At 48.3% G+C, this 24,723-nt stretch overlaps 1 protein-coding gene across 2 annotated transcripts in view; it reads right to left on the bottom strand.

Annotated features, from left to right (window-relative positions):
- The window catches only part of LOC137637705 (uncharacterized), a 34,033-nt gene extending 9,670 nt beyond the window's left edge, over positions 1-24,363 (bottom strand). The window contains exons 1-2 of one of the 2 annotated variants that reach the window (XM_068369857.1): positions 24,237-24,357; positions 23,396-23,501 (exon numbers count right to left, since the gene is read on the bottom strand). The gene's annotated coding sequence lies outside the window, so the exon portion shown is untranslated. Of the gene's footprint in view, positions 1-23,395; positions 23,502-24,236 lie in introns of both variants that reach the window. The other variant, XM_068369856.1, reaches the window with a different exon arrangement.
- Positions 24,364-24,723: the final 360 nt, after the last annotated feature.

Below are 24,723 nucleotides of genomic sequence, written 5' to 3'. Positions count from 1 at the left end.
GGCATCTTGCCAGAGAGCCTTGGGATCCGGGACTGGGGAGCAGTACAGCGGAAGCTTGAAGTTCAGAGCTGTTGTGAACATATCCAGTCGGAGAACTCCACAAAGTCAGGACTTTTTTGGCTACTAGATGATCCAAAGACCACTCGGTACTCACTATCTGAGACGCTCTGCTCAGATTGTCGGCGAACACATTCCTCTTGCCTGGAATGAAACGTGCCGATAGCAGAATCGAGTGGACTTCGGTCCATCTCAGTATCTCTACTGCAAGATGGGATAGCTGCTTTGAAAAGGTACCTCCTTGTTTGTTGATGTGAGCCACTACTGTGGTGTTGTCGCTCATCACCACCACAGAGTGACCCGCCAGGTATTGTTGGAACTGTTGAAGGGCCAAAAAGATGGCCTTCATCTCTAGAAGATTTATATGGAGGCACTTTTCTGATTCTGACCACAGGGCTGAGGTCATGTGGTGCAGTACATGGGCCATCCACCCTTTCTTTGAGGCATCCGAAAACCGCATCAAATCTGAGGGGAGGACGAGAAGATCCACTCCTCTTCGTAAGTTCTCGTCTGTCACCCACCACTGGAGGTCCGTCCATTCCGTAGGTCCCATAGGGATCGTGACGTCTGGGGAATCGTAACCTTGATTCCACCGGGACTTGAGCCGCCACTGGAAGGATCTCATCCTGAGGTGACCGTTGGGAACTAGACGAGTCAAAGATGAAAGGTGACCGAGGAGACGTAACCACGATTGGGCTGGAAGTTCTTCTCGTCTGAGAAAAGGGCTTGCGACCTTCCTCAGCCTTGCTATCTTGTCATCTGATGGGAAGGCTTTGTGGAGATTGGTGTCTATGATCATGCCTAGTTATACCAGTCTTTGAGTGGGAAGCAGAGAGGACTTCTCGAGATTTACCATGATCCCCAGATATTGGCAAAGTCTCAGAAGTTTGTCCCGGTGTCCTGCTAGGATCAGCAGGTCGTCCAGATAATGGAGAAGACGAATGCCGATCCTGTGTGCCCACGAAGATATTAGGGTGAACACTGGTGAAAACCTGCGGTGCTGTGGAGAGACCGAAACACAGCACTTTGAACTGGTATTCCTTGTTGTCTAGGCTGAATCTTAAGTACTTCCTTGAAGACGGATGGACTGGGATCTGGAAGTACGCGTCCTTCAGATCCAGTGTACACATGAAGTCTTGAGGTCTCACTGCTAGTCTGACAGTGTCTGCGGTCTCCATGCTGAACGGAGTTTGTTTGACAAACTTGTTCAGAGCCGAGAGGTCGATAACTGGTCTCCAGCCTCCAGACGCCTTCTTTACAAGAAAGAGTCGACTGAAGAAGCCTGGGGACCCGTCGAGGACCTCTTGGAGAGTGCCCTTCTTCAACAGGGTCTGGACTTCTGCCCGAAGGGCTTGCCCCCATGCTGATCCTATGGCAAGGGAGCTCAACGACACTGGATCCGCTGTCAGGGGAGGTAGAGAAGTTGTGAACAGGATGCGATATCCCTGACTGATTACGGAAATCGTCCAGGAATCGGCCCCGAGTTCCTGCCACCTGTCTGCGCAACTTTGTAGGCATCCCCCCACTGGTGGACGTGCAAGGGGACTGCCAATCCTAGCATTTGCGGCCTCGGCTGCTCCCTCTAGGATTTTTACCTCCCCTGGAGGACTTTTTGCCTTTCCTGTCCTTGACAGGAAAGGGCTTACACACCAATGTCTTCGCTGCTACTGTCAGTTTCGTGGTCTTGGTAGGAAGGGACTGCTGGGGTGCTGGAGGTTTATGGGGCTTGGATGTCAAAGCCCTATGCAGGAGGGAGTATTGGTAGGACTTCCTCCACTTCTCAGCAGCCTGTTCAACATCCTTAGGCTCAAACAAGTTCGTTCCTTCTAAGGAAGAATGCCTGAGCCTATTTATCTCGGTGCTAGGGACTTTTTGATGTAACCTCTCAGCCACCGCATCCCGACGTTTCGGATGGTATTCACCCACAAGTTCGAGACTTGGTGGGCCAGAAACTTGATGGTGCGAGTGCCTGAGAGGAGGAACGTCTCCATAGCTTTCCTGGTACGTTCTTTGGAGAAGTCCTCAGAGCGTATCAGAATACCTAAGGTCCCTGACCAGATATCCAGCCATGAAGTGGCTTGCATAGCACACTTCGCAACCTTCTCCTGGTTAAGGATCTAGGTTGCCGAGAACGAGACCTGCCGGTTGGAGTCTCTCTCAAGAGGGACTCCCCTGGTAAGCTCTTCCAAAGAATGGTGGAGAGGAAGAGCTAAACAAGGCTCCTCCAAGATCTCGAAGTACCTCCTCTGCTGTACGCAAGGAGGGGGGAGAAGCTTGTTGCCGGCACTGGAACAGTTGGAGGAGGCCAACTCAGAGAGCTGGACAGCGATCTTGTCCCTGGTACTCTTAAACCCCTGAGACCAGGGCAGAGCAACACTGGCCTTAGAAGGTTTTTGAGTGCCAAATACGCGGTCCAAGTCCGTGTCTTTGCCCTCTCGAGAAGGCATCTCTGGGTCGGCAAACCCATTGAGAGCCCTCATAAGAATCAGGACCTGCCAAAATGCATGCTCTGACTCTTGTAGTTCTCCTCCGGATGTCGGACTTGCAGCAAAGTCTCCTGGCCCCAAATGCTATTCTTGGGGAGATTCGCGGACGTTCTCCGAGAGACTAGCTGGCTCCGTTTTAACCCTTGACGAGGATTTTGGCACTGTCTTTGAGTCCTTCGACTCCTTCCTGGGAAGGATGTAGGAGGGAGGCAAGTTCTTCTCCGCCCCTACCCGGGAAGACTTTTCAACGCGAGGTGGGGTTTCCCTCATTGGTGCGATGGGGAAATGTCCCACCTCACGTGACTCCCCTGAGGACGGGAAATCCTTGTCCGACTGGGAAGGAGAAAAAGTCTGAGGGGGCGAAGGAGCTCGCATCGAAGGCTTACGAGGAGACAACTTAGCTCTTGGAGAAGTCACCGCGTCCGAAACTCCCCTTTTTCTCTTCAGAAGGGTAGAAACAGCCAAGAGAGAACAGGCTTGACAGCCTGTGTAACTGCTCTGATTAGCGCACCGAACCATGGCTGTTGACTGATAGCTGCGCTGTCAGACAATCCCTCTGGAGGACGGATCCCTGGGAGGAGTTTCCATAGGGGGGTTCGCCTGAAAAGAAGAAACAGGGTTCACGGAACTTTCTGGATGCTTCCCTTTCGCCGCAGGGCACGCTGTTCTGCGCTTGCGGGGAGAGGAATGCGGCGATGGCGATCTTGCCGTGCGCTGTCCAGCAGCCTCGCGTGCGGGAGGGTATTGACGCTCGCGTGGGGGCGCGTAATGGTGCTCGCGCGATGGAGAATACCCGGGGTTGCGCACGGGAGACTGATGGCGCGCGCGAGGGCGCACGCGCAGGAGAGCAATGGCGCGTAGGAGCGCGCGCAGGAGAGCAATGGCGCGTAGGAGCGCGCGCAGGAGAGCAATGGCGCGCAGGAGAGCAATGGCACGTAGGAGCGCGCGCAGGAGAGCAATGGCGCGTAGGAGCGCGCGCAGGAGAGCAATGGCGCGCAGGAGAGCAATGGCGCGTAGGAGCGCGCGCAGGAGAGCAATGGCGCGCAGGAGAGCAATGGCGCGTAGGAGCGCGCGCAGGAGAGCAATGGCGCGTAGGAGCGCGCGCAGGAGAGCAATGGCGCGTAGGAGCACGCGCAGGAGACTGTGGGCTCAAAGGAGCTTGCGCAGGAGACTGATTGCGCGCGGGTGAATGTTCGTGCGCTCGCAGGATCAGGTCGTTGGACACGCAGGCGTGCGGCCGAGAGTTCGCACGACCCAGAAGATGTCGTAGGGCGCGCATGCAAGAGAGATACCCCTGGCGCGCAGGCGCGCGCGCGTATCCTCACCCAGATCCGAAGATCGTGGGCGCGCTGGAGAGACGGCTGTGCATGGGCGTTGGCGCGCAGGAGGTTGTTGGCACGCAGGTGAACGCTGGCGAGCAGGTGAGCACTGGCGCTCAGGTGAGCACTGGCGCTCAGGTAAGCGCTGGCGCGCTTTGCCTGGCACGCAGGAGAACGTTGGCGCGCATGTCCATCATGGCGCGTAGGGGAAGTATGCACACGATGGCGCTTATGCCCTTGATGCCCTGAAACAGGGTTCGGTGCCTGACGAGCATGGTAGTCAGGTTTTGTGGACGCGTAAAGCGCATCAGCACTCAGGAACGGCAACGGCAGGTCAACAGGTCTGTCAGGTGGAAGGTTGATGTGTCTTTTGAAAGGACGACCTTCCACCGAAGGGGATTGCGAACGATCCGCTGAGAGGTCCAGGACCATAGCAGGAACAGTTGGTGAACATTGACGAGGCTCCTATGCGGCGAACTGCAACGACGACGATGAACCAAAGAGGCGCCTCCTCACCGCTTTAAAAGGTGAAGGAAGGCCTCTCTGGAGAAGGGGAAGGCCAGCCTTGCGACGGATGCGCCCTCTGGGGGCCATTGGATTAGCAAGCGGACCTTCTGCAGTCCTCCGAAGAGGAGTCTCTGTAAGTGAATTCCCCCGAGGGGAAGAAACACTGGCAGGAGAGACTGTTGGACTTTGTTTCTCCCTCGTTGGTTGAGCAGGAACGGGAGAAACTAAGCCTTCAGCTACTGCGGGATGTAAAGAGGCAGAGGTATTAGGAGATACCGCATTGGATACCTCTGACACCACAACGTCGACAATTGACAGAGGATCAACCTGTGCCAAAGTCGGCGATTGCTTGACAGCGGCACCCAATCGGATGATGTCAAGGAGAGCTTCTTTGGAGGGCGAACCCTCGAGCCCCAAGGAAGACTAAAGCTGAAATATATCGGTTAATGACACATCCTCCCCCGGGGGGGAGGTGGAGCTGCCTCGCTAGGGGAGGCAACGCCACCTCTCAAACCCCGAGTTTGGAAAACAGAACCACGGTCTACGCTACCACTCGACGGTCTCTCGAAAGAGACCGATCGAGTGGGAGCTTCCGAGGAGGTTTGGGGCAAAGGAAGAAGAGTCCTTGGGTTTTTCTCCTTTCAAAGAAACCTTCGAAGGAGAAATATCCCGCCTGGACTTCTTCTTACGTCGCCGAGAAAACCTCTCCCACCGGGAGGTAGACCACTCCCTACACTCACCACACTTATTATTACTATCACACCGTTGGCCTCTACAGTAAGGGCAAAGGGTGTGAGGGTCTGTCTAGACCGCCGACATGAATGTTCTGCAGGGGCGGTCGGGTAATCCAGGACAGGTGCGCATAATCGCAGAGGCCAACTTCACACACAAACCTGTCAAAGAAAAAGCAAAAAAGCATTAATGGCTGCCAAGAGAGAGGCGAGGATGAGAGAGGACACGTCCCTCTATCATCCGAGCCGAGAGCAAAGTGAGCTCAAGCACAGGTGTGTGTGGGGGGGGTAGAAAGCTACCCTCCCCTACCCCCGCTAACTAGCGGTGTGGGTAGTAAACCCTCGTTAAATTCTAATGGCTCGTCATTTCAGCTACGCCGAAAGTAATACCCCTATTAAATAGCGTGGTTTGTATGTCAGTTACGGAACAACTAGTTATTTAACAGAAAATTCTCTAGGGAGGAACTCAGAAGAGGAACCCCGAGGGAATCAAAATGAAATAAGTATTGCGCCCTTCCTTCCCCAGTCGACATCCAATAGAGACAGGGGGAGCGGAGTAACTGTAACTAACCCGAGAACGGGAAAGGAGCTCTTCCCAATAGTACACTGTTGTTGAGGTGAACGACCTTGAGGAGAGAAAGACTGTAGTCAATCTCTGAGAGGCCACACTCCCTTCGTTCAGTAATCCATGTTTCCCGTGGGACAATTGAAAAGGCGAAGACAATAGTTGAATGAAGAGGGTCCAGGCGATGACGATTCCCCTGTGGCGGCCGAGTCAACAGTTATATGTCGAAGGGAAGACTGATGGACCAGGGAGGGAGAGGTCGTTCCCCACGAAGTGGAACTGTGCTGGCCTTGGTCTGGTGCTAATGTACGCAAGTGTCGTTGTCGTATATGTATCACAGGCACAGCACAAACACTGAAAAGGAAACTTATCACATTTCCATACACATACATATACGTAAACATTAAGAATGTTTTCATATATATACATGTATAAGAAAAAATAAGTTAAAAGACAAAAATTAATGGCAGTCCAGAATAGGCGAGGAGGAAGAGCGGAAACAACCAGTATAGGGACTAAATCACAGTTGTGTGAACGGGAGTGGTAGCAAGCTACCTTCCCCTACCCCCGCTAACTAGCGGTGTGGGTAGTTAACCCTCACTAAATTTTAATGGCTCGTCATTTCAGCTCCGCCCAAAGTGTAACCCCTAATAAATAGCGTGGTTTGTATTCCAGTTACAGAACAAATACAAATTATAAATTTCTATCAATACAATAAAAAAAAGTAAATGTGAACTGATAGGGATGTGTTAAAACCAGGAATAAACAAATACTTTGATCCTTCATCCTGGTGGTACATGAATGTGCTGCGCACACCAGGCGCGAAACATTATTGTCATAATTTCCTATAGTCTACTTTATTATTGTTATGTTAACCCTTTTACCCCCAGGGTATTTGGAAATTTCCAACCCTTAACCCCCAAGGGGTTATTTTTTTCCCAGCACATTTTGCAGTATATTTTTTTTAAATTGCTCTAACAGCCTTAATTTTTGTCATAGAGAGGTCAGGTTGGTCTCATTCTCTTGGAAAATGCCTGAATTTTCTCAAAAAATTATCAAAAATATGAAAGAAAAAAAATTTTATAGCATTTTTTTTGCTAGGACGTACCGGTACGTCCATGGGGGTAAAGGGATGGCTTTTGTGAAACGTACCAGTACGTCCTTGGGGGGTAAAAGGGTTAACTGTATATGAAACAGCTGTGAGAAGATGGCGACCCATCACGAAGCTTGTCAAAGATTTTAGGCTGAACACAGTTACCTCCGTTAAACGTCAGATAAGCCTTTTACCCACAAAGGACGTACTGGTACGTTTCACAAAAGCCATCCCTTTACCCCCATGGACGTACCAGTACGTCCTTGCAAAAAAATGCTATAAAAATTTTTTTTTTCATATTTTTGATAATTTTTTGAGAAAATTCAGGCATTTACCAAGAGAATGAGACCAACCTGACCTCTCTATGACAAAAATTAAGGCTTTTAGAGCAATTTAAAAAAAATATACTGCAAAATGTGCTGGGAAAAAAATAACCCCCTGGGGGTTAAGGGTTGGAAATTTCCAAATACCCCGGGGGTAAAAGGGTTAAAGAAAACATACTGTCGCTGACAGGATGTTGGGTCGACTGGCCCTACTACCTAAACATTATATAGTTATTTTGACAGACAATACCTTCCGAAATGTTTAAAACAAATACAATAAATAATATAAATTTGGATTTTGTATTTTTCCAAATGAAAAAACCTGTACCTATTTATGGGGGTTACTCTTGGCCAAGCTGAAAGGACAAGCCATTAAAATTTAGCGAGGGTTAACCCTTTCACCCCCAAAGGACGTACCGGTACGTTCTTGCAAAACACTGTTAATTACATATTTTTTATAATTTTACGAGAAACTTCAGGCATTTTCCAAAAGAATGAGACCAACCTGACCTCTCTAGGACAAAAATTAAGCTTGTTAGAGCAATTTAAAAAAATTATATAGCAAAATGTGCTCGAAATTTAACCTTACGGTGGGGGTAAAAGGGTTAATTACTCATCCCGCTAATTAGCGGGGGGGGGGGGGGGGGGGGGTAGGGGCCTCACGTACCTGTGACTATGCTTCACTTTGCTTGGAGGTAGGACTTCAAGGGGGGGATAGGGTTGGCGGTTCTTCCACTACCTTGGATTAGAGTTCTCTTGCTTGAGGGTACAATTGGGCACACTGTTCTATCTTATTTCTTTTCCTCTTGTTTTGTTTTTATAGTTTGTATAGGAAATATTTATTCTAATGTTTTTACTGTTCTTAAAATATTTTATTTTTCCTTGTTTCCTTTCTTAACTGGGTTACTTTCACTGTTGGAGCCCCTGGGCTTATAGTATATACTGTACTGTTTTTCCGACTAAGGTTGTAGCTTAGCAAGTAATAATAATAATAGTAAGTTTGTATAAATAGCTACTGGTTTGTATTGTTAGGAAAAATCACAAATTTTAAGTAATTTGTATTTTTCCCAACATACTTACCTCGAACTACTTTCTTAGGAGTACCTGGAAATCTCCTCTCATCCGACCAGAGTTTTGTGTAGTTTACCCTACTTCCGTTTTCTGTGAAGGCTAACCTCAGGCGGAAGGATACGTGCCCTGAGGCTAGTCCCGGGTCAGGGAGCGTGCTAGCTTGGGTCTCGACCCTCAGTAAGTTCTTGGTTGTTTAATTACTTAAAGGGTCAGGAAGACACTTGGGGACAAAAGGGCGGGCCATTACCCGAAAGTAGCTCGAGGTAAGTATGTTAGGAAAAATACAAATTACTTAAAATTTGTGATTTGTTCCAACACGGAAACTTACCTCGAACTACTTTCTTAGGAGACTTACACTTTAGGAGGTGGGAGTGTCCTTTTTGACCCCTAAATCTAGCTAAGCAGGATGCAATGGAACCTAGATAGGTAGCTAGGTTCAGAGACGGTCAGAAAACGAAACATAGGAGAAAACTACACAAAGAGCTCATGTTAGTGTCTAAGTAACTCACCTGTGCAAGAATTCCTCGGAGACGTGTCCTTTGATGATGTTGTGACTTGAGGTCTTGTGCAGGCTCTACCTGAGTCTATCTCCAAGGGAAAGAGGGGGAAGGAAGAACAAGGGGGTTTTTAAGGAAACGAACCTGTGTCTCTTGGTCTTACTACCCACGATTGTACCTGGGGCTACACCGTTAAATCGCTTAGAGCGCGGAGATGACAGTTCCTATAGAGAACCCGTCTAGGGACTTTCTCGAGCATTCCTTCAGGTAGTGCGTTGTGAAGGTAGACTGGTTAGACCAGGTGCCTGCTCTTAGGATCTGCGCCACTGCCATGTTCCTTCCGAAAGCTAGGGAGGTACTTAGACCCCTAATGTTATGGGGCCTGGGTTTTCCCGGCAGGGGAACGCCCGCACTGCTATAGGCCCTGGTAATCACCTGTCTTAGCCAGAAGGAGATAGTATTCTTCGAAACTGGCTTTTTCACTGTACCTGTGGAGACAAAAAGGCTCTTGATACCAGGACGGAGATTAGAAGTCCTCTCCAGGTATTTCCTTATGGCTCTGACAGGACACAACTTCAAGTCCTCCGGATTGCCCGAACGAGGAATTGCTGGTATTGAGAAGCCCTCAAACTTGGGATCCCAAACTGCTGGATTCTGGGTCTTAGCCACAAAAGTCGGGACGAACTTGAGGGAAATCTCACGCCAACCCTTCGCGTGTGAGACCTCGTAAGACAGCCCGTGAATCTCACCCACTCTCTTAGCTGATGCCAGTGCCAACAGGAAGACAGTCTTGAGGGTGAGGTCCCTGTCCACCATGTCTTTCAGGGGTTCGAACGGGGGTTCACTAACATCTTCAGGACCCACGCCACATCCCACTGCGGCACCCTGATGGCTTGAGGGGGACATGCTTGTTCGAAGCTCTTGATGAGCATTGAGATATGTCTCGAGGAACCCAGATCAATGCCCTTCAGTAGGAAGACTTGTCCTAAAGCTGCACGGACTCCTTTGATGGCCGGGATAGACATACCGACTACATCCCTGAGATGTACCAGGAAGTCCGCGATGTCCGGAATAGAGGCCCTCAACGGCTTGATGTTTCTGGAGGAGCACCACTTCGTAAAGGTGGTCCACTTAGCCTGGTACACCGCTGCCGATGAACGCCTCAGATATCCCGACACCCTTTCGGCTGTTCTAGCTGAATAGCCTTCCTTCCTCAGGAGACGCTCGATAACCTCCACGCGTGAAGGCAGAGGGATCGAGGATTGTCGTGGAACCTTTGGAAGTGGGGTTGCCGCAGCAGGTCTGGTCTGTCTGGAAGAGGCCACGGGGGAAGACACGCTAGTTCTTTTAAGTCGGCGAACCACTCTCTCTCCGGCCACCAGGGCGCTACCAAAGTCATCTTTAGGTTGTGGGCCGTCCTCACCCTGTTGAGCACCTGTCTGAGCAACGCGAAAGGGGGAAAGGCGTATACGTCCAGATTGTCCCACCGGTGTTGGAAAGCGTCCTCAAACGCCGCTTTTGTGTCTGGGACAGGAGAACAGAATACGGGGAGTTGTGCGTTCAGTCTTGTTGCGAAGAGATCCATCACTGGCGAACCCCATTTCTGGATGATGAGTTTGCCTACCAGATTCTGAGTGCAGGGTCCACTCGGTTCCCACCACTTGACCCATCCTGCTGAGTCCGTCGGCCAGGACGTTTCTTTTCCCTGGAATGAACCTCGCTGCAATCGTGATCTGTTCTGTCGTGGCCCAATCCAGAAGTTCCAACGTGAGATCGCACAGCTCCCTCGACTTTAGTCCTCTCTGCTTCTTTATGTATGCTACTACTGTGGCGTTGTCGCACATCAACGCCACGGTGTTTCCCCGTAGAAGGTTGACGAACTGTAGGCACTCCTTTCGAACCGCCCTCATCTCCACGATGTTTATGTGTTGTGCCTTTTCTTCCTCCGTCCAACTGCCTCTTGCTGACCTTCCGAGGAGATGGGCACCCCATCCCTCCTTGAAAGCGTCTGTGAAGAGAAGCATCTCGGGGGGCTCAGCTGCGAAGGGCATCCCCTTGAGGGTGTTTGTCCGGTCTTGCCACCACACAAGGACTTCTTCCGTTTCCGGGAGAACTGGAACCACCTTGTGGAGGGAATCCGTCTGGTTCCAGAGTCCCTTCAGGTTCCATTGGACGCTCCTGAGCTTGAGTCTCCCCTGGGGAACCAGTTTCTCCAATGACACGAGGTGACCTATTAACCTCTGCCAGTCCTTTGCTCTCCTGGGTTGTCCCGCCAAGAAGGGGCGGAGGATTTTGTCCAAGTTGGTCAGCCTCTCTTCCGACGGAAAGGCTCTCACTAAACGGGAATCCAGGACCATCCCTAGATAAGTCATCCTGGTGGAGGGTGACAGATGAGACTTCTCCAGGTTGATGGTGATGCCCAAAATCTTGCAGAACTGCAGAAGCTTCGCGCCTTGATCCCTCAAAACTTCCTCTGAGGATGAAAGGAGCAACCAGTCGTCTAGGTAACAATTCAGGCGGATGCCCCGTTCGTGAGCCCACACTGAGACTGTCGCGAAGATCCTCGTGAAGACCTGAGGCGCTGAGGATAGTCCGAAGCAGAGGGACCTGAACTGCAAGGTCTGGGCACCCCACTTCACCCGAAGGTACTTCCTGCTGGAGGGGTGGACTGGGATTTGAAAATAAGCGACCTTGAGGTCTATGGACATCATGAAGTCCCCTTCCCTCAAGGACTCTAGGACCGACTTCGGGGTGTCCATCTTGAAGTCGGTTTTGCACACAAACTTGTTGAGAGCCGAGAGGTCTATGACCGGTCTCCAACCTCCCGTTGCTTTCTCCACCAGGAAGAGCCGACTGTAGAAGCTCGGGCCCGGGTCCCGTACCGTTTCCATTGCTCCCTTCGCCAGCATCATGGAAACTTCCTCAGGTAAGGCTGTTCTCTTCAAGGGGTCCTTGGGAGCCAACCACTCTGCCCGAATGGCCGGGATCAGGGGCGGAGGTTCTGCCAGAAACTGTAGCCTGTACCCCTCCTTCAACACTGTTACTGTCCACGTGTCTGCTCCGTGGTTTTCCATGCTTGCCAAAAAAGTCTGAGGCATCCCCCCCACCTGAGGCTTGGGCCTCTCTCCTATCTTCTTCTGGAGGAACTACCTGTACGCCCCCTCCTGGAGGCCGAGAAGGAAGTTCTAAAGGAGGCTGGGGTTGATGCTGCTCCCCTACGGGAGGGCTGAGACCGCTGTGACCAAGAAGCCGCTGGGGAGTCTCTCCTGTACTGGCTAGAAGAGGCTCGAGGAGTAGCAGGACCATCGGACGCGGGCCTCCTGTGGATGGGCCTCCTCGGTGCTTGAGGTCTAGGAGCACTCACCTCCTTCCTTTTCAAGACCTTCTCCATGATCTCCTCTGCCTCTTTCAGGGGAAAGAGGACGTCTTCCCATGGGGGCAGGCTTCTCAGGGCCCTCGCTTCCCTGTCCGGTATCCTCTTCGACAGCTTTCTCAGGACGGTGTCTCTCCTCCTGAGTACCCAGTTGGCTGATTGGGCTAGGGACTGGTAGGACAAGAACTTTAATGCCCTACCTCCCGAGATGATTAGCTCCTTCAGGAGAGCCTGATTCCCCGGAACTGAAAGGTCGTAGGAGGATTGAACACTTACGACAAGAGGCGACGTTTGCAAGGTCTTTTGCCATCTCCTCCATCATAGTCGCCTCTGACTGGGAGAAGCAGATTGGGGCTGATGAGGCCCTGTCTTCCGGGGCCCCTTGGCCTAAAACTTCGAGGGAGGGTTCCAACTTGCAGGCCCCTGGACGTTGACCCTCCAGAAGGTAGAATTTACTCTGGGACCTCAGTCCCTGGAGCAACTTCAAGGAGCTATGAGACTTGGGGGCCTCTGCACTGCGAGACACAATCTTGTTGACGTGAGCTCTACCGAGCCTCACGTCTTTGGCCACTGGAAGAGCCAACGGAGCCCTCCGCTGGGCGGGGGCCTCCATTAGTCTATTGAGGCTAGAGCGCCAGGGATCCTCGTCGGAGGGTTCAGGCTCCTCAATACGATAGTGTTGTCTAATGAGGCCTATCACCCTCCTGTAAGCAGAGTCCTCCGCTGGGGCGCCCTCCACGTCGTCGTCGATGTCCTCCGTCTGGCGGCCTACTTCTCTAGAGGGAATCCCACAGATGGATGCCTCCGCCTAAGGCTCTGGACGCATGACGGGCATTGCCGTGGCAGTGAGGGGCTCCGTCCTCTGTCTGTCCTTAGTCATGGAGGACGCGGCTTCCATGGGCTTGCCCAACGGAGGAAGCCGTCTCTCCTTCTCCAGGGTCCGTGGTGCCACTTTTGAGGGCACGACGAGGCTGCCCGTCCGAGGGGGCGACTCCCTCCGCTGGGCGGATTGAGTCGGAACCCTCGCGATCTTACGCCTGTCGGAGGAGGTCCGCGAGGCCGGGTCCCTCCGTGGTTCTAGCTTGTGGCTGGAGGAGAACCTTCCTGGAGACTTGTCTCTGGGTCGCCAGCCTGAAGTGCTCGGGACCGAAGTAAGGTCCACAAGCTTACTGCGGGGGATGACCACCCATTCCTCCTCTGGTGATCTGCTCCTCCTGAATTTTCTCCTAGGAGACCTGGAGCGCCTCCTCCCGTGTAGAGACCTGGAACGTGACCGAGAACGGGAGTGCCTCCTCCGGGATCTCTCACGCTTCCGTCGGGAATTCCTCCGGTTTTCTCCTTGCAAGGAATAGGGGGTTGTAGCAACCGATGAATCGGAGGACTCTTCATAGCCCGTCCGAGGGGCCGGGGCCCGGAGAGTGGTCGTCTGAACGGCTTGTTGTCCTACGGAGAGCGCGGGCTGCAGGAACACTTCCGGAACTGACGACGGCAGTGCTGGGGGAGAACGTGGAAGCTCTACATTGGGGAACCAGGATCCGAGGCCTTCCTCCAACCTCAACGGGGACCTACAGGGCGTCCCAGGAGGGACCCATTCAAGGGGATCCGCCGCCGGTGAGTCTTCCTTCTCTGGGGCGCCTTCAGCTGCGGAGGTACCTGAAAAACCTGCCCATGATGCAGGCGAAGAGACAGGGACAGTTTTACTCCACCTGGGATCATCCGAAGAGACGTGACCCGCGTGCACCAGGGCATCGTCTCTAGGACCCCCACTAAACTCACCTTCAGGCCCCCCCCCCCCTTGGCTGGAGAGATGCTGCTACCCCACTATCATGGATAAAAGACTCTTGGGGAAGAACCTCTGGCTTCTTCCCTTAACGGACTTACCTCGTCCCCTACTCTGGGTAGGGGAAGATGGAAGGGAAACCCTACTCGACGGTCCTTCTGGAGACGTAAAGGGCGACGAGGTGTGAGCCTTCTTGGGCGAACGCTTGGCAGACTTCTTTTTCTTGGTACTGAATCGTACCCACTGGACCTCACTCCAAGAAACGCACTCCGGACACGTGTCCGACGGAGAACACACTCTACCCCTGCACGACGAGCACAAGGAATGAGGGTCTACCTCCGGCTTAGAAAGAAACGCACCACACGACTTCCCAGCCCAGGACAACGGCGGGGATGCTCCATCACGCACTATCGCAACACCGCAAGACACAGGAACGCAGCGGGAAAAGGTAATAAGGACAGGGATAACACGTGATAACACGAGGGAAGGATAAGGTAACCACACGGGGACACAAAGGGAAAGCACAGGGAATAACACGTGGGAACCACGCGGGACACAATGGAGTCGGGGACACAAAGGGTCGCACTGAGATAAGGAGAGCGTCGAGATGATATCACGATGCGACCAGAGAACTTACTGAGGGTCGAGACCCAAGCTAGCACGCTCTCTGACCCGAGACTAGCCTCAGGGCACATATCCTTCCGCCTGAGGTTAGCCTTCACAGAAAACGGAAGTAGGGTAAACTACACAAAACTCTGGTCGGATGAGAGGAGATTTCCAGGTACTCCTAAGAAAGTAGTTCGAGGTAAGTTTCCGTGTTGGAACAAATACAAATTATTTCCAAATGTCATTTGTTCCGTAACTGGAATTCAAACCAACCCTATTTATAGGGGGTTGACTCGCTCCTTAAGGGAGGGAGAATGTCCCTGACAATCTGGCTTTTTAGCTTTACCCAGGGTTTCCTTATATGCAGGATAGTACAAAAATAAGGATACCCTAACATCTCGCTAACCTTGCTAAGCATGGTCTGCTGCCTAAACAAGCTGTGTGTTGAGATACTAGCAATACGACTGTCAATGCATAAGTTATTCAGAGTCTATAGGATATAACCATGTTAACCAAGACTTTCCCAATACCACCTCGCCAGGACATAGGGACGCAGCAGTATTAGCTTAATACTAGGAACACAGGGGCGGGGGGAGGGCCCCAGGGGTGGGAGGAGGGCCCTAGGGGCAGGGCCCCAGGGGTGGGGGGAGGGCCCCAGGGGTGGGGGGAGAAGGGAGCATGGTTTACCTGCAGTGGTTTGAGGTCAGCTTATGCAGAGAATCCAGGATAATGCTTTCCCCAAAAGAGGGAAGGATGAAGAAAAGAATAAGAGCCAGTCAAAAATTTTCATTCACGCAGACTTAAACCGGGTAACAGTGCCCCCAATCTTCTTCTACTTGTTCAATAAGGAGCTTGGGGTATTAAACCGGCTGTTGTGCAGCCACCATAGGGGCGATAGAGAACGTATCGTCTCCTGTGGGTCACGTCTTACAGGTAGTGGGCTGTGAACGTATTTTGACGTTTCCATACCCCAGCCTGTAGAACCTACATCACCGAGAAGTTTCTTTTGAAGGCCAGAGACGTAGCTATTCCCCTGACATCGTGGGCTCTGGGGCGAAGTGAAGGAGGAGGGTCCGGATTCAAGGCATGGTCTATGACCTTGCGAATCCAGGCAGAGATGGTATTCTTAGTGACCCTCCTCTTGTTCCTTCCTGCGCTGACGAAAAGTACAGACACACAGGGACGGACTGCGGCTGTTCTCTTGAGGTACAGCCTCAAACTCCTCATTGGGCAGAGTAAGATATGATCAGGGTCATCAGTTACAGAACGGAGACTCGAAATCCGGAAGGAGTCGAATCGGGGATCAGCTACACCCGGATTCTGAGCCTTGGCTACAAACTCAGGGACGAAGCTGAACATTACCTCTCCCCCATTATTATTATTATTATTACTTGCTAAGCTACAACCCTAATTGGAAAAGCTGGATGCTATAAGCCCAGGGGCTCCAACAGGGAAAATAGCTCAGTGAGGAAAGGAAACAAAGAAAAATAAAATATTTTAAGAGCAACGAGATTAAAATAAATCTATCCTATATAAACTATAAAAACTTTCACAAAATAAGAGGAAGAGAAGTAAGATAGAACATTGTGTCCGAGTGTACCCTCAAGCAAAAGAACTCGAATCCAAGAACGTGGAAGACCATGGTACAGAGGCTATGGCACTATCCAAGATAAGAGAACAATGGTTTGATTTTGGAGTGTCCTTCACCTAGAAGAGCTCCTTACCATAGCTAAAGATTCTCATCTACCCTTACAAAGAGGAAAGTGGCCACTGAACAATTACAGTGCAGTAAGAAGAATTGTTTGGTAATCTGCATTGTCAGGTGTATGAGGACAGAAGAGGATGTGTAAAGAATATGCCAGACTATTTGGTGTGTGTTAGGCAAAGAGAAAATGAACCATAACCAGAGAGAAGGATCCTGTGTACTATTGTCTGGCCAGTCAAAAGACCCCATAACTCTCTAGCGGTAGTATCTCAACGGGCGATGTCGATGAGAGATCATGAAGTTCACTAACTCGCTTGGCCACAGCTACAGCTAGTAGGAACACCGTCTTCCAAGTGAGGTAGCGATCTGTTGCCTGGCGTAATGGTTCATATAATGGTCTCTTTAGAGACCCGAGGATTCGAACCACATTCCATGGGGGAGGTCAGACTTCAGACTAAGGATTGGTACATTCATATCTCCATATGAGTAAGGTAAGTTCTAGCAATGAAGATATATCCATTCTGTTGAGTCTAAGGGCTAGGCATAAGGCTGAGCGGTAGCCTTAACCCCCGAGACTGAAAGGCGTATTTCCTCACGCAAATACACGAGGAACTCTGCTATTGCTGGAATAGTAGCATCGAGAGGAGAGATACCCCTTCCACGACACCAATCACTTTGCCTGGTAGACTGATGTTGATGATTTCCGCAGGTATCAAGACATCCTGCTCGCAACTAGGTGAACATCCTCTCTCAGTGAGATGCTGGATAGTCTCCAGGCGTGAAGTCATAGTGAAGCTATGACTTTGTGGAAGATGTTGGTACGTGGTTGTTTGAGTAGATCGTGTCGTGGAGGGAGTTCTCTTGGAGACTCCGTCAGGAGGTGCAGAAGGTCTGGAAACCATTCTGCATGATGCCACAGCAGAGCTATGAGAGTCATTGAGAGATTGACCGATGTTCTGGCCATGTTGGGTACCCTCCTCATTAGACAGCACGGGGGAAAGGCGTAAACGTCGATGTTGTTGGAATGCATCTTGCCAGAGAGCCTTGGGGTCTGGGACTGGGGAGCAGTACAACGGGAGTCTGAAGATCAGGGCCTTTGCGAGGAGATCCACAGTCAGAGAACCACACAAAGTCAGGACTTTGTTGGCTACTAGATGATCCAAAGCCCACTCGGTGCTCACTATCTGAGATGCTCTGCTCAGGTTGTGGTATCGAGTGAATCTCGACCAATCTCGGCATCTCTACTGCTAGATGGGATAGGGGCTGCGTAAAGATACCTCATTTGTTGATGTAAGCCACTACTGTGGTGTTGTTGCTCATCACCAACACTGAGTGGCCCGCCAGGAACTGGTGGAACTATTGAAGGGCCAGAAAGATGGCCTTCATCTCTAAGAGATTTATGTAGAGGTACTGTACTCTTCTGACTCTGACCAGATGCCTGAGGTCGTGCGGTGCAGCACCTCCCCCCCACTCACTTTTTTTTTTTTAAATCATCTGAGAACAGCATCAAATCTGGGGGGAGGACGAGAAGATCCACTCCCTTTCGTAGGTTTGTTTGTTCCGCAAGATGTCCGAGGAGTCAAAGGCACGATTCCATCGGGACTTGAGTCGCCACTGGAGAGATCGAACGCTGAGGCGACCGTTGGGAACTAGACGGGTCAGAGATGAAAGGTGTCCAAGAAGACGTAACCAAATCTGGGCTGGAAGTTCTTCCCGTCTGAGAAAGGGTTTTGCAACAACTCTCAGCCTCATTATCTTGTCGTCTGATGGGAAGGCTTTGTGGAGATTGGTGTCTACTATCATGCCTAGGTATACCAGTCTCTGCGTAGGAAGCAGGGCGGACTTCTCGAGGTTTACCATCATCCCCAATTCTTGGCAAAGCCTCAGAAGATTGTCTCTGTGTTGAAGAAGGGTTGCCACCGAGTTCGCTAGGATTAGCCAGTCGTCCAGATAATGGAGGAGACGGATGCAAATCCTGTGTGCCCAAGATATTATTAACGTGCTTTTTCCCATTTTGTATGGGGTAAGCACAGTTGCCTTCTGTTTGAAGGAATTTCCTCTGGTTGTGGGGTAGACCATAGTCCCAATCGGCTGCTCTGCCTGATATCGCTTTAGACCCTTGTAACGTATGTTCGTGTATTGCACCAGTCACCAACATCCTTCCTCCAAGCAGCGAGAAGTCTTGGCGCGGTTGGGTCGACAGTTCGAGACGTGTGAGGTATCTGCTAAGTTTTAAGGTGTTGGAGTGGCTTTGTTTGTGTGTGGATTAGCCTGTAACACCAATTTGCTTTTAAGCAAACCTATCCATCGATTACATTAAAAAACATAGATCCATTAGGCAGATAGCAGACATTGCCTTTCCAGGGCTCAGCGGAGGCAGAGGATAAGGCAAGTAAGATTATGAACGTCCCTTTCCTGCATAGCGCACAAGATTATTTACTCGGCTGCTATTTTGGAATTCAAGTTTATTTTGTCATTGTAATTCAATCGTAGCTCGTTCAATTATATATCTAGCTGTTGCTTTAGAATTAAGCCTTTTACCCCCAAAAGGACGTACTGGTACGTTTCACAAAAGCCATCCCTTTACCCCCATGGACGTACCGGTACGTCCTTGCAAAAAAATGCTATAAAATTTTTTTTTTTCATATTTTTGATAATTTTTTGAGAAAATTCAGGCATTTTCCAAGAGAATGAGACCAACCTGACCTCTCTATGATAAAAATTAAGGCTGATAGAGCAATTTAAAAAAAATATACTGCAAAATGTGCTGGGAAAAAAATAACCCCTTGGGGGTTAAGGGTTGGAAATTTCCAAATAGCCTGGGGGTAAAAGGGTTAAGTTTATTCTGGGATAAAAAATTCGACCAATCTACATGAATCAATAGCAGAATGGATAACAGTATAGATTAATTACTATTGGTTATAAATATCAAATACCATTGGGGTTAAGTTACATCACAGTCCATAGCATGAATAAAAGCAATTAAATCTCAAAAAATTAATGTCCATCCATATATCAAGGCACTTCCCCCAATTTTGGGGGGTAGCCGACATCAACAAAGAAACGAAACAAAAAGGGGACTACTCTCTACGTTCCTCCCAGCCTAACCAGGGACTCAGCCGAGTTCAGCTGGTACTGCTAGGGTGCCACAGCCGAACCTCCCACAATTCCACCACAGATGAAGCTTCATAATGCTGAATCCCCTACCTACCGATGAATATCTTATACTGTATGTAACAGAAGCGAGGGAATAATAACCGCAGTCGCACAATGCCCTCGAGGCCAAACATACATGCATTTGACCCGACTCAAATATGAATTATGATCGCTGATATACACTAGATGTAAAAAAAAAAATGGCATATACTTAAAATACATACCGATGCAATTGAAAAGTAAACTTAAACTATTATTATTATCATTATTACTTGCTAGGCTACAACCCTATTTGGAAATGCAGGATGCTATAAGCCCAGGGGCTCCAACAGGGAAAATAGCCCAGTGAGGAAAGTAAACTTAAGGAAAAAGAAAATATTTCAAGAAGAGTAACATTAAATTAAATATCGCCTATATAAACTATAAAAACTTTAACAAAACAAGAGAAAGAGAAATAAGATAGAATAGTGTGCCCGAGTGTACCCTCAAGCAAGAGAACTCTAACCCAAGAGAGTGAAAGACATGGTACAGAGGCTATGGCACTATCCAAGACTAGAGAACAATGGTTTGATTTTGGAGTGTCCTTCTCCTAGAAAATCTGCTTACCATAGCTGAAGAGTCTCTTCTACCCTACCAAGAGGAATGTGGCCACTGAACAATTACAGTGCAATAGTTAACCCCTCGGATTTAGAAGAATTGTTTGCTAATCTCAATGTTGTCAGGTTTATGAGGACAGTGAAGAATATGTAATAAATAGACCAGACTATTCAGTGTGTGTGTGTGTGTAGGCATTGGGAAAATGAACAGTAACCATAGAGAAGGATCCAATGTAGTACTGTCTGGCCAGTCAAAAGGCCTCATAACTCTCTAGTGGTAGTACCTAGACGGGTGGCTGGTGCCCAGGCCACCCTACTACCTAGACTTGCTAATGGCAAATTTGGGATGTATGTATGATAGTTACCTGTATGTATGATGACAGCTAACAAAGAATATGGCAGTGTAACGGGGTCACAAGGTGGGGCGTTAGCCCCCTATTAGGTTAGTAAGAAAGAACCCATTTTATATGTTAGGTTAGGTGGGGAATTTTAGGTTAGTTGGTGTCCAATTACTATGCACGCAGGAGGAACTGGCCACTGATATACAAAGGCTCCTTAAACTTTTACCCGAGCACCATATTTCCTGCACAACCTAACCTAGGACATTGTATCCTTATGAAACGGGTGCAAAGGCAGTCTTGAGGGTGAATGTATGATGACGACTGACTATGAATACGGCAGTGTAAAAGGGGTCGCAAGGGGGCTTAGCCCCGCCCGTGAGGTAAGTAGCTAAGGACATGGCTTGTAGGTTAGGTTAGGGGGGGGGGGGAGTTTAGGTTAGTAGGTGTCCAGGTAAATGTCCAGGAGAAGGCCGCACCCGTTTTTCAAGTATTAACGACGAAAAACGGCAAAAAACGACCAGATTATTGTTGCACATCGAAGAAAAACATGAGGAAATGAATAAAAAAGAAACTAAGACTTAAATCTTTCACATGAAATGTAAGCATAAGCCTACTACTACAATTATGGGGGACCCCAGTGGGAAGCGGAGTTTTTGGGTGGGGGGAGGAGGAGAGAAGGGATTTTCGGGGCACTATCAAACCTAATACAACCACCTAACCTAACCTGGTGCCCTGTACCCTTACCTAGGCCAACCGGGGTGGGGGGGGGGGGGCCCTCGGCCCTCTTGCGACCCCATTTAACCCTTTAACCCCCAGGCTCTTTGGAAATTTCCAACCCTTAACCCCCAAGGGGTTATTTTTTCCCCAGCACATTTTGCAGTATATACTTTTTAAATTGCTCTAACAGCCTTAATTTTTGTCATAGAGAGGTCAGGTTGGTCTCATTCTCTTGGAAAATGCCTAAATTTTCTAAAAAAAAAAGTAAGCATAAGCCTACTACTACAATTACGGGTGACCCCAGTGGGAAACGGAGTTTTTGGGTGGGGGGAGGAGGAGAGAAGTGATTTTCGGGGCACTATCAAACCTAATACAACCACCTAACCTAACCTGGTGCCCTGTACCCTTACCTAGGCCAACCGGGGTGGGGGGGGGGGGCCCCTCGGCCCTCTTGCGACCCCATTTAACCCTTTAACCCCCAGGCTCTTTGGAAATTTCCAACCCTTAACCCCCAAGGGGTTATTTTTTCCCCAGCACATTTTGCAGTATATACTTTTTAAATTGCTCTAACAGCCTTAATTTTTGTCACAGAGAGGTCAGGTTGGTCTCATTCTCTTGGAAAATGCCTAAATTTTCTAAAAAAAAAAAAAAAATATAAAAAATATGAAAAAAAAAATTTTTATAGCATTTTTTTGCAAGGACGTACCGGTACGTCCATGGGGGTAAAGGGATGAGTTTTGTGAAACGTACCAGTACGTCCTTTGGGGGTAAAAGGGTTAATGCCACAGTGATTTTTGGGGCCAAACGTGTAAGACGGCACAGTGGATTAGTTTGTGTGCGGAATATAGTAGTTACAGGGCTCATTTGGGCTAAAAACAAGACACAGTCAACAACAACAGGCTTAGAAAAATTCTGGGAGGAAGACAAGAGTAGTATGAGTTTCATCATCGATATTTCGACTGTTATTGAATTTCATTATCTCAATCGTATACCACTATTTACATACATTCCTACACATTTTAGTAAAAATACATTGAATATCACTAATATCTTCATGCGGCCCTCTCCTACACATTAACCGGTGCGCATATTTTACGCTCGCAATGTGATCTGAAAACTATTAAGCTTGAATACAAATGCTAACGAAATAACTGATATGATACAGAGCAAAATATTAACTGGAAAGAATTATTTTCACACACCAAGGCCCGCCTGAACAGACTTTTAGTGTCTGATGGAGGGCGAGATATAAACCCCTAAAAGTAAAGTAAAGCAATGGCTACTTTCCTCTTGTTAAGGGTTAGAATGACTCTTTAGCTATGGCAAGCAGCTTATCTAGGGAAGGACACTCCAAAATCAAACCATTGTTCTTAAGTTTTGGGCAGTGCCGTAGCCTCTGTACCTTGGTCTTCCATTGTCCTGGATTAGAGTTCTCTTGCTTGAGGGTACACTCGGGCGCACCATTCAATCTAATTTCTCTTCAGAGCCTTTACATCAGCGGTCAGCTCCTCCCGTTTGGATTAAAAATAGACATCAACTAACCTCAACTTTACCCCTTAATATATCCTACAAGCCGTGTCCTTACCTACTTACCTGCCGAGGGGGGAGGGGGGGGCCTAACACACCCCTGCGACCCCCTTACACAGCCGTGTTCTAAGTTGGCTGTAATCAAATATACAGGTGGCCGCTATCATACATACAGCCCACTTAAAATCTTATTTTTCCATGTTTCTTTTCCTTACTGGGATATTTTCCCTGTTGGGGGCCCTGGGCTTATAGCATCCCGCTTTTCCTACAAGGGTTGTGGCTTAGCAAATAATAATAAAAATAATAATAATAATAATAATAATATCTTAGAAACCAAAAATAAATTATTGAGGTACGAGTTGCAAAAGAAATGGAAAGCAAAACGGTTTCCTTATAAGGATTACAGTTAACGTAAATATTTGTGTCCGACTGTGGGGAATAGCCGTTCGGTCGTTAGCTCGACTCGAAGCTTTACCTATTTTTCTTAACCCTTTTACCCCCGGGCTCTTTGGAAATTTCCAACCCTTAACCCCCAAGGGGTTATTTTTTCCCCAGCACATTTTGCAGTATATATTTTTTAAATTGCTCTAACAGCCTTAATTTTTGTCATAGAGAGGTCAGGTTGGTCTCATTCTCTTGGAAAATGCCTGAATTTTCTCAAAAATTAATTGAAAATATGAAAAAAAAAAATTTATAGCAGTTATTTGCAAGGACGTACCGGTACGTCCATGGGGGTAAAGGGATGAGTTTTGTGAAACGTACCAGTACGTCCTTTGGGGGTAAAAGGGTTAATAAATTAAAAGTAAATAACTTAATGCTACTTAATATAGTAACTATTAGTGTTAATGATAAGTAAAATGAATAATAAAATTAAACTTATGAATTAAATTACTTAAATTAGTAATTGCCTAATAGGCCTTGAGTTTGCACGTGCGTAATATTTACCTGTCAAAGGTAAGAAGTAAGTTACCTCCGAGGTTACCACAGCCACGGCGAACAGTTCCAATAAAAAGTACTCAGTGGAAAGGCCGGCATCTTCTTAGAATATTAACTGTGAACAAAACTGAACGTTCAATACCCAGAACTACGACAATTTTGGAAGACTTCAACGTCTACCTAGTGATAAGTGAACTATATTAGGAGCGTTTGTAGGGTGACGGCCAGATCCGTTTTCATTCATAGAAAATGGGAATATTATAAAGTGGGGTGGACTGTGGCCGTCATTCTAAAATAGAGTTCGTAGAAAACTGGAATATTCTGAACTGTGGCCGGCGTTCTAAAAACAATTTTGGCGGGAGAAGCTAACTTAAAAAACCCACCTAACCTATGCTAAAAGCCGTGTCCTTACGCAGGGGGGCTGCGCCCCTCGGACCCCCCTTACACAACAGTTTCCTTACCTACGAGTACGACGGGAGAAGCTAACTTAAAAAACCCACCTAGCCTATGCTAAAAGCTGTTTCCTTACCCTGGGGGGCTGCGCCCCCCCGGACCCCCCCCCCCTTACACAACATATTTAAGATCCGTAGATCATTTCCAAACGTTTTTATTCTATACAAGATAACAGACGGAGCGATAATAAGCAAATTAGGACGCTTGGCCGTAGTGCTACAAACTACCCAATAATAATAATAATAATAATAATAATAATAATAATAACAACAACAACAACAATAATAATAATATATAAAAAAATATCAGCTGAGCTATAGCTCGATATACGAGGCTAACAAAAGCAATATTAAAAAGCTTATACCACACATTACCACCATTTAAATAATGAATTTACCTGAACACCACAATTACTAGTTCCCCACTAGTGTAATTTCCTAATAATTTCTTGAGACTTGGTAATTTGTACGAAATTACTGTGAAATTACTCGAATCAAAACAACGAATACGTATTGAAGTAATTTCAAAGATTGGATAGACACCACATGTCAAATGGACGCGAGCAGGGTTGCCAGTTTGGCCTTTTTACCGGCCAAAAAATACTCAAATTTGACCTTTTGTATTTAAATAGGTTGGCCTTTAGTAATATGAAAAAATCCGAGCCTTCAATACTATATTTTTGACCTTTTTCTATTAATGGGTTGGCCTTTTAAAGCCTCTGTTGATTAGAAATTGACCTTTTGACCTTTTCTCATTTAGAAAACCTGGCAACTCTGGACACGAGTCGTCCAGGAATAATGGTATTGTTTCAAATTATCTGTATTTTAAAAATAAAATATAACTATGTATTTCTATTATATTGTAATAAAATAAGTAAGTATAAA

The sequence above is a fragment of the Palaemon carinicauda genome, unplaced genomic scaffold, assembly GCF_036898095.1.
Source record: "Palaemon carinicauda isolate YSFRI2023 unplaced genomic scaffold, ASM3689809v2 scaffold931, whole genome shotgun sequence".
In the NCBI taxonomy this organism is placed as follows: Eukaryota; Metazoa; Arthropoda; class Malacostraca; order Decapoda; family Palaemonidae; genus Palaemon; species Palaemon carinicauda.
Note: the sequence above shows the minus strand (reverse complement) of the source record. Positions and strands in the feature narration are given on the sequence as shown.